This window comes from Salmo salar, chromosome 15, assembly GCF_965601325.2.
Source record: "Salmo salar chromosome 15, fSalSal1, whole genome shotgun sequence".
NCBI lineage: Eukaryota > Metazoa > Chordata > Actinopteri > Salmoniformes > Salmonidae > Salmo > Salmo salar.
In genome coordinates, this window is record NC_138305.1 from 27,714,340 (window position 1) to 27,725,000 (window position 10,661).

Genomic DNA, 10,661 nt, shown 5'->3' on the forward strand with positions numbered 1-10,661 from the left:
CATTATTATCTTGGATATTTGACAGGTCAACATATTTTTTTATAAGATTCCAGTTCTAAAATCCTCCACACTCTGAGGATTGTGTTTTCGGCTCCTATGAGATGCAAAGGTTCAATAAACATTAGTTCTAAACACACACGTTATATACAGGCCATTTCCAATTTCCATAAAATAGAAATGTTTGAAGTATCGTGTATTTGGACTGCACCGCAACGACTTGGCTTTAGGTGGAAAGACGGTATCTGGTCAACATCACATATAGTTCGGTCTAACGTGTGGCTTGAGATATGTTTTTAATTTATTTTATTGTTATGAACAATAAAACAAATACACAAACAGAAATATACAAACAAGAGTACATAAACCTAACAGACAGGGGTATTAGATATCGAGATAAATGTTCAATTTGTCAAAATGTTTTATGGTACGTATTGCTTTTTAGTTTTTACACTTACTAATCATTTCTAAATAATATTTAAATTCTTTCTTAAACAATTTGAAGAGGGCTTTGTTCTCCGCCCACTTCACATGATGGCACAAACACGTCTCGTAAAAGTAAATATGTTTTTGTTTGGTTATCTTTTGGAAATTGTAGAAATAAAACGTTTTTCTTCTTCAGAAGTTCCAACTAGGCAGGCTAATGTTAGTTAGCTAATTAATTTGTGCCGCCCTATGGGACTCCCTACCTCTAGCACCGAGATGCAGTGCCTTAGACTACTGCGCCACTCGGGAGCATGATATGGAATCATGTAGTTACCAAAAAACAAGTGTTAAACAAATCAAAATATTTTTGAGACTCTTCAAAGTAGCCACCCTTTGCCTTGATGACAGCTTTGTACACTCTTGACATTCTCTCAACCAGCTTCATGAGGTAGTCACCTGGAATGCATTGCAATGAACAGTTGTGTCTTGTTAAAAGTTTGTGGAATTTCTTTCCTTAATGCGTTTGAGCCAATCAGTTGTGTTGTGACAAGATAGGGGTGGTATACAGAAGATAGCTCTATTTGGTAAAAGACCAAGTGAATATTATGGCAAGAACAGCTCAAATAAGCAAAGAGAAACAACAGTCCATCATTACTTTAAGACATGAAGGTCAGTCAATCCGGAAAATGTCAAGAACTTTGAAAGTTTCTTCAAGTGCAGTCGCAAAAACCATCAAGTGCTATGATGAAACTGGCTCTCATGAGGACCGCCACAGGAAAGGAAAACCCAGAGTTACCTCTACTGCAGAGGATAAGTTCATTAGAGTTAACTGCATCTCAGATTGCAGCCCAAATAAATGCTTCACAGAGTTAAAGTAACAGACACATCCCAGCATCAACTGTTCAGAGGAGACTGCGTGAATCAGGCCTTCATGGTCGAATTGCTGCAAACAAAACACTACTAAAGGACACCAATAATAAGAAGAGACTTAATTGGGCCAAGAAACACAAGCAGTGGATTTTAGACCGGTGGAAATCTGTCCTTTGAGTCCAAATGTATTTATTTTTTCTTCCAACTGACGTGTCTTTGTGAGACGCAGAATAGGTGAACTCCGCATGTCTGGTTCCCACCGTGAAGCATGGAGGAGGAGGTGTGATGGTGTGGGAGTGCTTTGCTGGTGACACTGTCAGTGATTTATTTAGAGTTTAAGGCACACTTAACCAGCATGGCTACCACAGCATTCTGCAGCGATACGCCATCCCATCTGGTTTGTGCTTAGTCCTGCTATCATTTGTTTTTAACAGGACAATGACCCAACATACTTCCAGGCTGTGTAAGGGCTATTTGACCAAGGAGAGTGATGGAGTGCTGCATCAGATGACTTGGCCTCCACAATCACCTGACCTCAGTAATTTTGAGATGGCTTGGGATGAGTTACACTGCAGAGTGAAGGAAAAGCAGCCAATAAGTGCTCAGCATATGTGGGAACTCCTTACAGACTTTTGGAAAAGCATTCCTCATGAAGCTGATTGAGAGCATGCCAAGAGTGTGCGAAGCTGTCATCAAGGCAAAGGGTGGCTACTTTGAAGAATCTCAAATATAAAATCTATTTTGATTTGTTTAACACTTTTTTGGTTAATATGTGATTCCATATGTGTTATTTCATAATTTTGATGTCTTCACTATTATTCTACAATGTAGAAAATAGTATAAAGAAAGAAAAACCCTTGAATGAGTAGGTGTGTCCAGACTTTTGACTGGTACTATATATATATATATATATATATATATATATATATATATATATATTTATTTTCTACTGCTCGACTAAAGAAGTCTCGATCTACCAACAGCTTATCGACCAGTGACTAAATGGGGTCAGCCCTCGAATGGTCCTGGCGCACCAAAAAAAAGTGTCAATGGAAGCCAGTTTGGATTTGGCTCAAGACCAATCACATCACAGGCCAAAAGTCTTTATTGACAGAAAAAAACAGTGGCTAGCTAGCTAGCAAAAATTGTCCCTTTCCTAAATCAGCCATCGATGGAGATAGTGATTTGGAATTGTGGTTTTACTTAATTCTCTGTACTGGACAATGATTATAATGGAGATTCTGATCCAACCGTTAATTCATACATTGTTGTGCCCCTGGCCTGAGAGGATAGAAGTTCAATATGTAGCTAGTGTCACAACATCCACAGAAGGGGGCGCCTCTCCTCGGTCGGGCGGCGCTCGGCGGTCGTCGTCGCCGGCCTACTAGCTGCCACCGATCTGTGTTTCAGTGTCTATTAGTTATGTCTGGTTTTTGTTTGCACCTGTTTTGTGTTTTGTCATTAGTGGGGGGGTTATTTAGTCTGTCTGTGTTTAGCTAGGATTTTGTGCGGGATTGTTCGTTGTTACGTGTGGTGTTACTTTTATTATCTAGGCATTAGGGTTGCCGGGCTGCGCCCCGTCTGCCTTTTGAACGGAGCTTCTTTTGTCCATTTTTCTGACTGTTATGCTCCCAGCCGTATGTGAAACTTACCTGTGGATTTATTAAATTAAGATTGTTCCAACGGACCTCAGTCTCCTGCGTTTGACTCACTCCTTAAAACTGTTCATTCCGCTCGTGACAGAATCCCGCACCACTTATGGAGTCAGCAGGGACAGGAACATTGTCAATGGAGGAACAAGTCGGCCAACATGCCAGTCTCCTCCAGCGACTGGGCACGGCCATGGACCAGGTGCTGACCCGACTGGAGAGCTGGGAGCGAGTCGCTCCATCACCCCCACCAGGACCAATTCATCGCCCTGCGCCCCTACCGAATCCAACCGAACCCAGTACAAGCGCGATACGGATAATGGCTCCCAGGGAGTTCGATGGGACGGCCGCTGGGTGCAAGGGGTTTTTGCTCCAGTTGGACCTGTACCTGGCGACCGTCCGGCCCTCTCCCTCCGATGAAGAGGGTGAGCGTCCTCATCTCGTGCCTCACGGGTAGAGCCCTGGAATGGGCCAACGCCGTCTGGGAGGGCCCAGACTCAGCAAAGGACAACTACCCAGAGTTCGCTCGCCGCTTCCCGGGCGGTATTCGATCATCCCCCGGAGGGCAAGGCGGCGGGCAAGCGATTATTTCATCTGAGGCAGGAGACGAGGAGCGCTCAGGACTTTGCGCTGGAGTTTCGGACTCTAGCCGCCGGATCGGGGTGGAATGAGCGGGCCCTGATTGACCACTACAGGTGTAGTCTACGTGAGGACGTCCGCCGGGAACTGGCTTGCCGGGACCATACCATCACTCTGGACCAGTTGATTGATTTGTCCATCAGGCTGGACAACCTGCTAAATGCCCGGGGACGTTCCGATCGGGGCCTATTCATTCCACCTCCCATCCCTCCTGCTCCAACGCCCATGGAGCTTGGAGGGACCGCTGCTAGGAGGACCGGAGGGGGGGGCCTCTCCTGCACCCAGTGTGGCCGTAGAGGACACACTGCGGACCGGTGCTGGAGAGGTTCTCCCGGGAACTCAGAGGGCAGGCAGAGCACTCCATCGACCCCCCCCCCCAGGTGAGTCCGCACCAGTCTCACCCAGACCCCCCTGTCGACCACATGTATGTCTCTGTTTTCTTCCCTGGTTTTTCCCCTCACTCCCAGTATAAGGCACTAGTCGATTCAGGCGCAGCTGGGAGTTTCATGGACCGAAGTGTTGCTGATAAGTTAGGGATCCCCCTGGTTAAACTGGACAAACCCTTCCCCGTGCATGCGTTAGATAGTCGACCACTAGGGTCTGGCCAAGTGAGGGAGGAAACAGTGCCACTGGTCATGGTAACGCAGGGGGATCATGAGGAACGTATCAGCCTGTTCCTTATTGATTCCCCGGCGTTTCCGGTGGTGCTGGGACTTCCCTGGCTAGCCTCTCACAATCCTCTGATTTCGTGGGGGCAGAGGGCTCTTAAGGGGTGGTTGAGGGAGTGCTCAGGTAGGTGTATAGGAGTTTCCATCGGTGCAACCACGGTGGAGAGTCCAGACCAAGTCTCCACTGTACACATTCCCTCTGAATATGCCGATTTGGCTATCGCCTTCAGTAAAATGAAGGCGACTCAATTACCACCCCATCGACAAGGGGATTGTGTGATAAACCTCCAGGCTGGCGCGGCCCTTCCTAAAAGTCACGTGTATCCTCTATCGCAGGAGGAGACAGTGGCAATGGAGACATACGTCACTGAATCCTTGAGACAGGGATACATTCGGCCATCTAAATCACCCGTCTCCTCGAGTTTATTTTTTGTGAAGAAGAAGGGGGAAGCCTGCGCCCGTGCATTGACTATAAAGGTCTAAATTCTATCACAGTGCGGTTCAGTTACCCACTACCTCTCATTGCTACGGCCGTGGAGTCATTTCACGGGGCGCGCTTTTTCACCAAATTAGATCTCAGGAGCGCTTATAACTTGGTGCGTATCCGAGATGGAGACGAGTGGAAGACCGCATTTAGTACCACATCGGGCCATTATGAGTACCTCGTCATGCCATATGGGTTAAAGAATGCTCCCGCTGTCTTCCAATCCTTTGTGGACGAGGTTCTCAGGGACATGCTCGGCAGGGGGTGGTGGTGTACATTGATGACATCTTGATCTACTCCGCCACTCGCGCCGCGCATGTGGCTCTGGTGCGTAAAGTGCTTGGGCGGCTGCTGGAGCATGACCTATACGTCAAGGCTGAGAAATGTGAGTTCTTCCAACAAGCCGTTTCTTTTCTGGGATATCGCATTTCCACCACGGGTGGTGATGGAAGATGACCGCATTACGGCTGTGTGTAATTGGCCGACCCCTACCACTGTGAAGGAGGTGCAGCGGTTCTTGGGGTTCGCCAATTATTACCGGAGGTTTATCCGGGGTTTTGGCCAGGTGGCAGCTCCCATTACCTCACTGATGAAGGGGGGTCCGGTGCAATTGCGGTGGTCGGCAGAGGCGGACAGAGCCTTCCGTCGTCTGAAGGTTCTGTTTACCAACGCTCCGGTGCTGGCGCATCCGGATCCCTCTTTGCCATTCATAGTGGAGGTGGACGCGTCCGAGGTTGGGGTGGGAGCTGTGCTTTCGCAGCGTTCGGGCGCTCCTCCGAAGCTCCGCCCCTGCGCTTTCTTTTCTAAGAAGCTGAGCCCGGCGGAGCGCAACTATGATGTGGGGGACAGGGAGTTGTTAGCCGTGGTCAAGGCTTTGACAGTGTGGAGACATTGGCTTGAGGGGGCACGTCATCCTTTTCTCATCTGGACCGACCACCGTAACCTGGAGTACATCCGGGCAGCGAGGAGACTTAATCCTCGTCAAGCCAGGTGGGCCATGTTCTTTATGAGGTTTCAGTTCACCCTTTCGTACATCCCGGGTTCTCGGAACCGGAAGGCCGACGCACTGTCACGTCTCTACGACACCGAGGAGCGGACCATCGATTCCACTCCCATACTCCCTGCGTCCTGTCTGGTGGCGCCGGTGGTGTGGGAGGTGGATGCGGACATCGAGCGGGCGGGTCGGTTCGAACCCACTCCACCTCAATGTCCCGCGGGTCGGAAGTTCGTTCCGCTGGGTGTTCGCGATCGTTTGATCCGATGGGCCCATACTCTACCCTCCTCGGGTCACCCTGGGGTGGAACGGACAGTGCGAGGCCTGAGGGGGAAGTACTGGTGGCCCACCTTGGTAGAGGATGTAACACACTATGTCTCTTCCTGTTCGGTGTGCGCCCAGTGTAAGGCTCCTAGGCACCTGCCTCGAGGGAAATTACAGCCCCTCCGCCTGCCCTGCCGGAAGCTGGGTCCGCGATTTGTGGGGCCATTCAAAGTCCTGAGGAGAATAAACGAGGTGTGTTATAGGTTACAACTTCCTACATATTACCGTATTAACCCCTCGTTTCATGTGTCTCTCCTCAGGCCGGTGGTAGCTGGTCCGCTGCAGGACGCTGAGGTGCGGGTGGCCCCCCCGCCCCCCCTGGACATCGGAGGGGCCCCGGCTTACACAGTCCGGGCCATCTTGGACTCCCGACGTCGGGTGGGGGGCCTGCAGTATCTCGTGGACTGGGAGGGGTACGGTCCGGAGGAGAGGTGCTGGGTCCCGGCAAGGGACATTCTGGATCCAGCCATGTTGCGGAATTTCCACAACCTCCGCCCGGATCGCCCAGCGCCTCGCCCTCCGGGTCGTCCTCGAGGCCGGCGTCGGCGCGCTGCGGGACCCGCGCGTCAGGGGAGGGGTACTGTCACAACATCCACAGAAGGGGGCGCCTCTCCTCGGTCGGGCGGCGCTCGGCGGTCGTCGTCCTACTAGCTGCCACCGATCTGTGTTTCAGTGTCTATTAGTTATGTCTGGTTTTTGTTTGCACCTGTTTTGTGTTTTGTCATTAGTGGGGGGGTTATTTAGTCTGTCTGTGTTTAGCTAGGATTTTGTGCGGGATTGTTCGTTGTTACGTGTGGTGTTACTTTTATTATCTAGGCATTAGGGTTGCCGGGCTGCGCCCCGTCTGCCTTTTGAACGGAGCTTCTTTTTGTCCATTTTTCTGACTGTTATGCTCCCAGCCGTATGTGAAACTTACCTGTGGATTTATTAAATTAAGATTGTTCCAACGGACCTCAGTCTCCTGCGTTTGACTCACTCCTTAAACTGTTCATTCCGCTCGTGACAGCTAGATGTAGTAACGTTAGCCTAATGTTAACTAGCTGGCCTGGCGTATCATTGCCCATGAAAGGAAGTTAGGTTAGTTAGAGCAAGTATTTTAGCCAGGTAGCCTAGGATAACAAAAATGTAAAGCGTGTACTGTATGACAGAGTCATAGATCGTTTAGGCAACATGAAAGAGGAGGATGGCATTGGCTTGCATCTAAAAGTAGGGTGAGTCAACATGTTTTTTTTTCTACTTGCACACACGGACACACACATGCTCACACACAGAGAAATCTGTACCATGGGCAGCCACATCATGTTTAGCTTACGTTGATTGGACTAAGTCGTTTTTTGGTATCATTAGTTGTCGCTGTATTAGACTAAGCAGAGGTGATTTAGATGATGTTGAAATGGTGCTGGAATAGTGGAGGCAGCTCCTGTTTTCTTTGTGACTTGCGGTAACTCTCCGGTGTTCTAAATCAATAGTTGTTTAGTGGTCCGAAAATATCAGAAACTTTAACTTGCTTGAGTATGTTGTAGGTCATGTATTTGTTTGTTACATGCAATCTTTTAAAAAAAATGTTTTATTTCACCTTTATTTAACCAGGTAGGCAAGTTGAGAACAAGTTCTCATTTAAATTTGCGACCAAGCCAAGATAAAGCAAAGCAGTTTGACACATACAACAATACAGAGTTACACATGGAGTAAAACAAACTTACAGTCAATAATACAGTAGAAAAATAAGTCTATATACAATGTGAGCAAATGAGGTGAGATAAGGGAGGTAAAGGCAAAAAAGGCCATGGTGGCAAAGTAAATACAATATAGCAAGTAAAACACTGGAATGGTAGATTTGTAGTGGAAGAAAGTGCAAAGTAGAAATAGAAATAATGGGGTGCAAAGGAGCAAAATAAATAAATACAGTAGGGGAAGAGGTAGTTATTTGGGCTAAATTATAGATGAGCTATGTACAGGTGCAGTAATCTGTGAGCTGCTCTGACAGCTGGTGCTTAAAGCTAGTGAGGGAGATAAGTGTTCCCAGTTTCAGAGATTTTTGTAGTTCGTTCCAGTCACTGGCAGCAGAGAACTGGAAGGAGAGACGGCCAAAGGAGGAATTGGCTTTGGGGGTGACCAGAGAGATATACGTGCTGGAGCGCATGCTACAGGTGGGTGCTGCTATGGTGACCAGTGAGCTGAGATAAGGGACTTTACCTAGCAGGGTCTTGTAGATGACCTGGAGCCAGTGGGTTTGGCGATGAGTATGAAGCGAGGGCCAGCCATCGAGAGCGTACAGGTCGCAGTGGTGGGTAGTATATGGGGCTTTGGTGACAAAACGGATGGCACTGTGATAGACTGCATCCAGTTTATTGAGTAGGGTATTGGAGGGTATTTTGTAAATGACATCGCCGAAGTCGAGGATCGGTAGGATGGTCAGTTTTACGAGGGTATGTTTGGCAGCATGAGTGAAGGATGCTTTGTTGCGAAATAGGAAGCCAATTCTAATATGCTTTGTGGACTTCATCAAACAGATGTTGGCATGTTGCTCTCCGGTTTTGTGATGAAACAAAGGTGTGGTTGAGTTTATTCTGCCACTGTCTTCTTATTGTCTTGGATTTAGGCCTATATACCACGGTGCCAAGGCAGCAGCTACTCTTCCTGGTGCCCAGCAAAATTAAGGCAGTTTAAAAAAATGATAAACATTACAATACATAGAGAGAACAACGCAATTATCACAACAAATACGTAGATTGTAATATGGCATTTTTTTCTGGATTGGCTTCCCGATGATTTTTACCCAGCACTACTACTGGAAATCAGGCAATACAAATCTCCACCATGGAATAATTCCCCAGTGTCAGCTGACCTCCAAACCAGGAAGCGCCAGAGAGACAAACGGTGAGTACTGTAAATACATATTTAGGAAACCTACAAGACATACATTTCATAGCCTAACGTTACATATCTTTATGCAATGATAACATTAGGTTTCGGTAAATCTCCACATATAGACAAATTCCCGCGCCTAATATTAACCCTGCACCCTCTCGTTTCTACAGGCATGACCTCTGATCAAACAAGACCGTAGGGCATGAATAAATACATTAAGTGTTAACAGAGTGACGGGCATACAGCTTAGTCACATATGAAGATAGGCCTAACAGAAAAAGGAATGTGGATAAGAATGCAATAAAATACAGAGTATGAATGCCAAGGACATTCACTCTTTAAATAGAGACAGACTGGACAGTTTGCCTGAGGTATAGTAGCCTATCCCACACAGCTATGTCTTCCTCTCAGATTATACAGCTTCTCCCTCGTTGTTTCTTGGACGAGCCGGTTCGTGTGTTCTCCACCCCAGAAAGTCGAGTTGAGGTCCAAACTCTGGGACGATAAAGGGGTCATCTTCAGAGCTTCTGCCCGTACGTGGCAGATGCTACAAGACAGGTGGACCTGCGTTGCTCTACCCTCGCTGGGTCGCAGCTACAGGGGAGTTGAACCCATGGACTTGTTTTGGGCCAATGACGCCCGAGTCTCCACACAGCAAATTGGTCATAAGAGATGTTTTGACCCCGATTCTGGTGGACATTGAGGTGTTCAGTACAGAGGGACAAGGAGCCGTACTGGGGAGAGTGGCCAATGAAAGAGCTTTACTAGGAGAAGGTGTACGGCGTTCACCAATCAGAGGAGAGCGAATCAGAGGGACCCTTTTTACTCCTAAATGTAAGTAGTCAAGTCAAACTGTATTTAACCTTTTACTGCAGTGGGCTAAATCAGGGTCACACAGTGTTTCTTGGTAGTGTTAAATCTACATTGAAACTAAAAAGTATACACCTCACACACATGGTTATGGGCTTTAAATAAAGAAGACATCTGTACCATGTCAGATATAGAGTAGACAAATTACATTTTGAGTTTGGATCCCAGTATTACAATTTATATACATCACAGAAGACTGAAATATAACAAAACCGTTTGACATAGAAACTTTGGATTTTCATCAGTAAAAAAAAGTTATGAAAAATATCATTATCATTCCACCCATGAGGCCAAAGGTAGTAGTGTGGTCATTGACTGCAGGAAAGGGCTACAGAGCATTACAGCAATGTCTAAATACACTTGATAGGGAACAGATCAAATGCAGATTAGCAGTCTGTATAGTCACATAGGAAAGTAAGGTCAATTCATAGAAAACAAATGCATTTCTTCCCACTTACATTTGATAATGCCTCCATTAAGTTTGGTTAAGTTGGGAGACTGTAAAGGACTTTGGTGACAAAATGTCTGTGTAAAAATGCCTTGATTATGCACAGACAAAATTTAATCTGTCAGACGAATCAATGTCCTTTGGGGAGGTTTTGATGACTCGATTATAAAAAACAATCTGTGAACATGTGTTGAGTGAGCTACCCAATGTGCGTGCCAAGCTTTTCACACATTAAGTCATCTGTAATTGAAGGAATAAATAAATAAAGCAACAAGCTGACACAAACACACCATTCCCAGGGTAGAAACCACATTAGCAAGGCATAATCACAACATGTCAAGTCATCTTATGTTTGTTTTTCCACCCTTATGAACACAGGGATGGGCAGCTGTGGTCCTCAAGGCGCCGAAGTGTGTCCTTT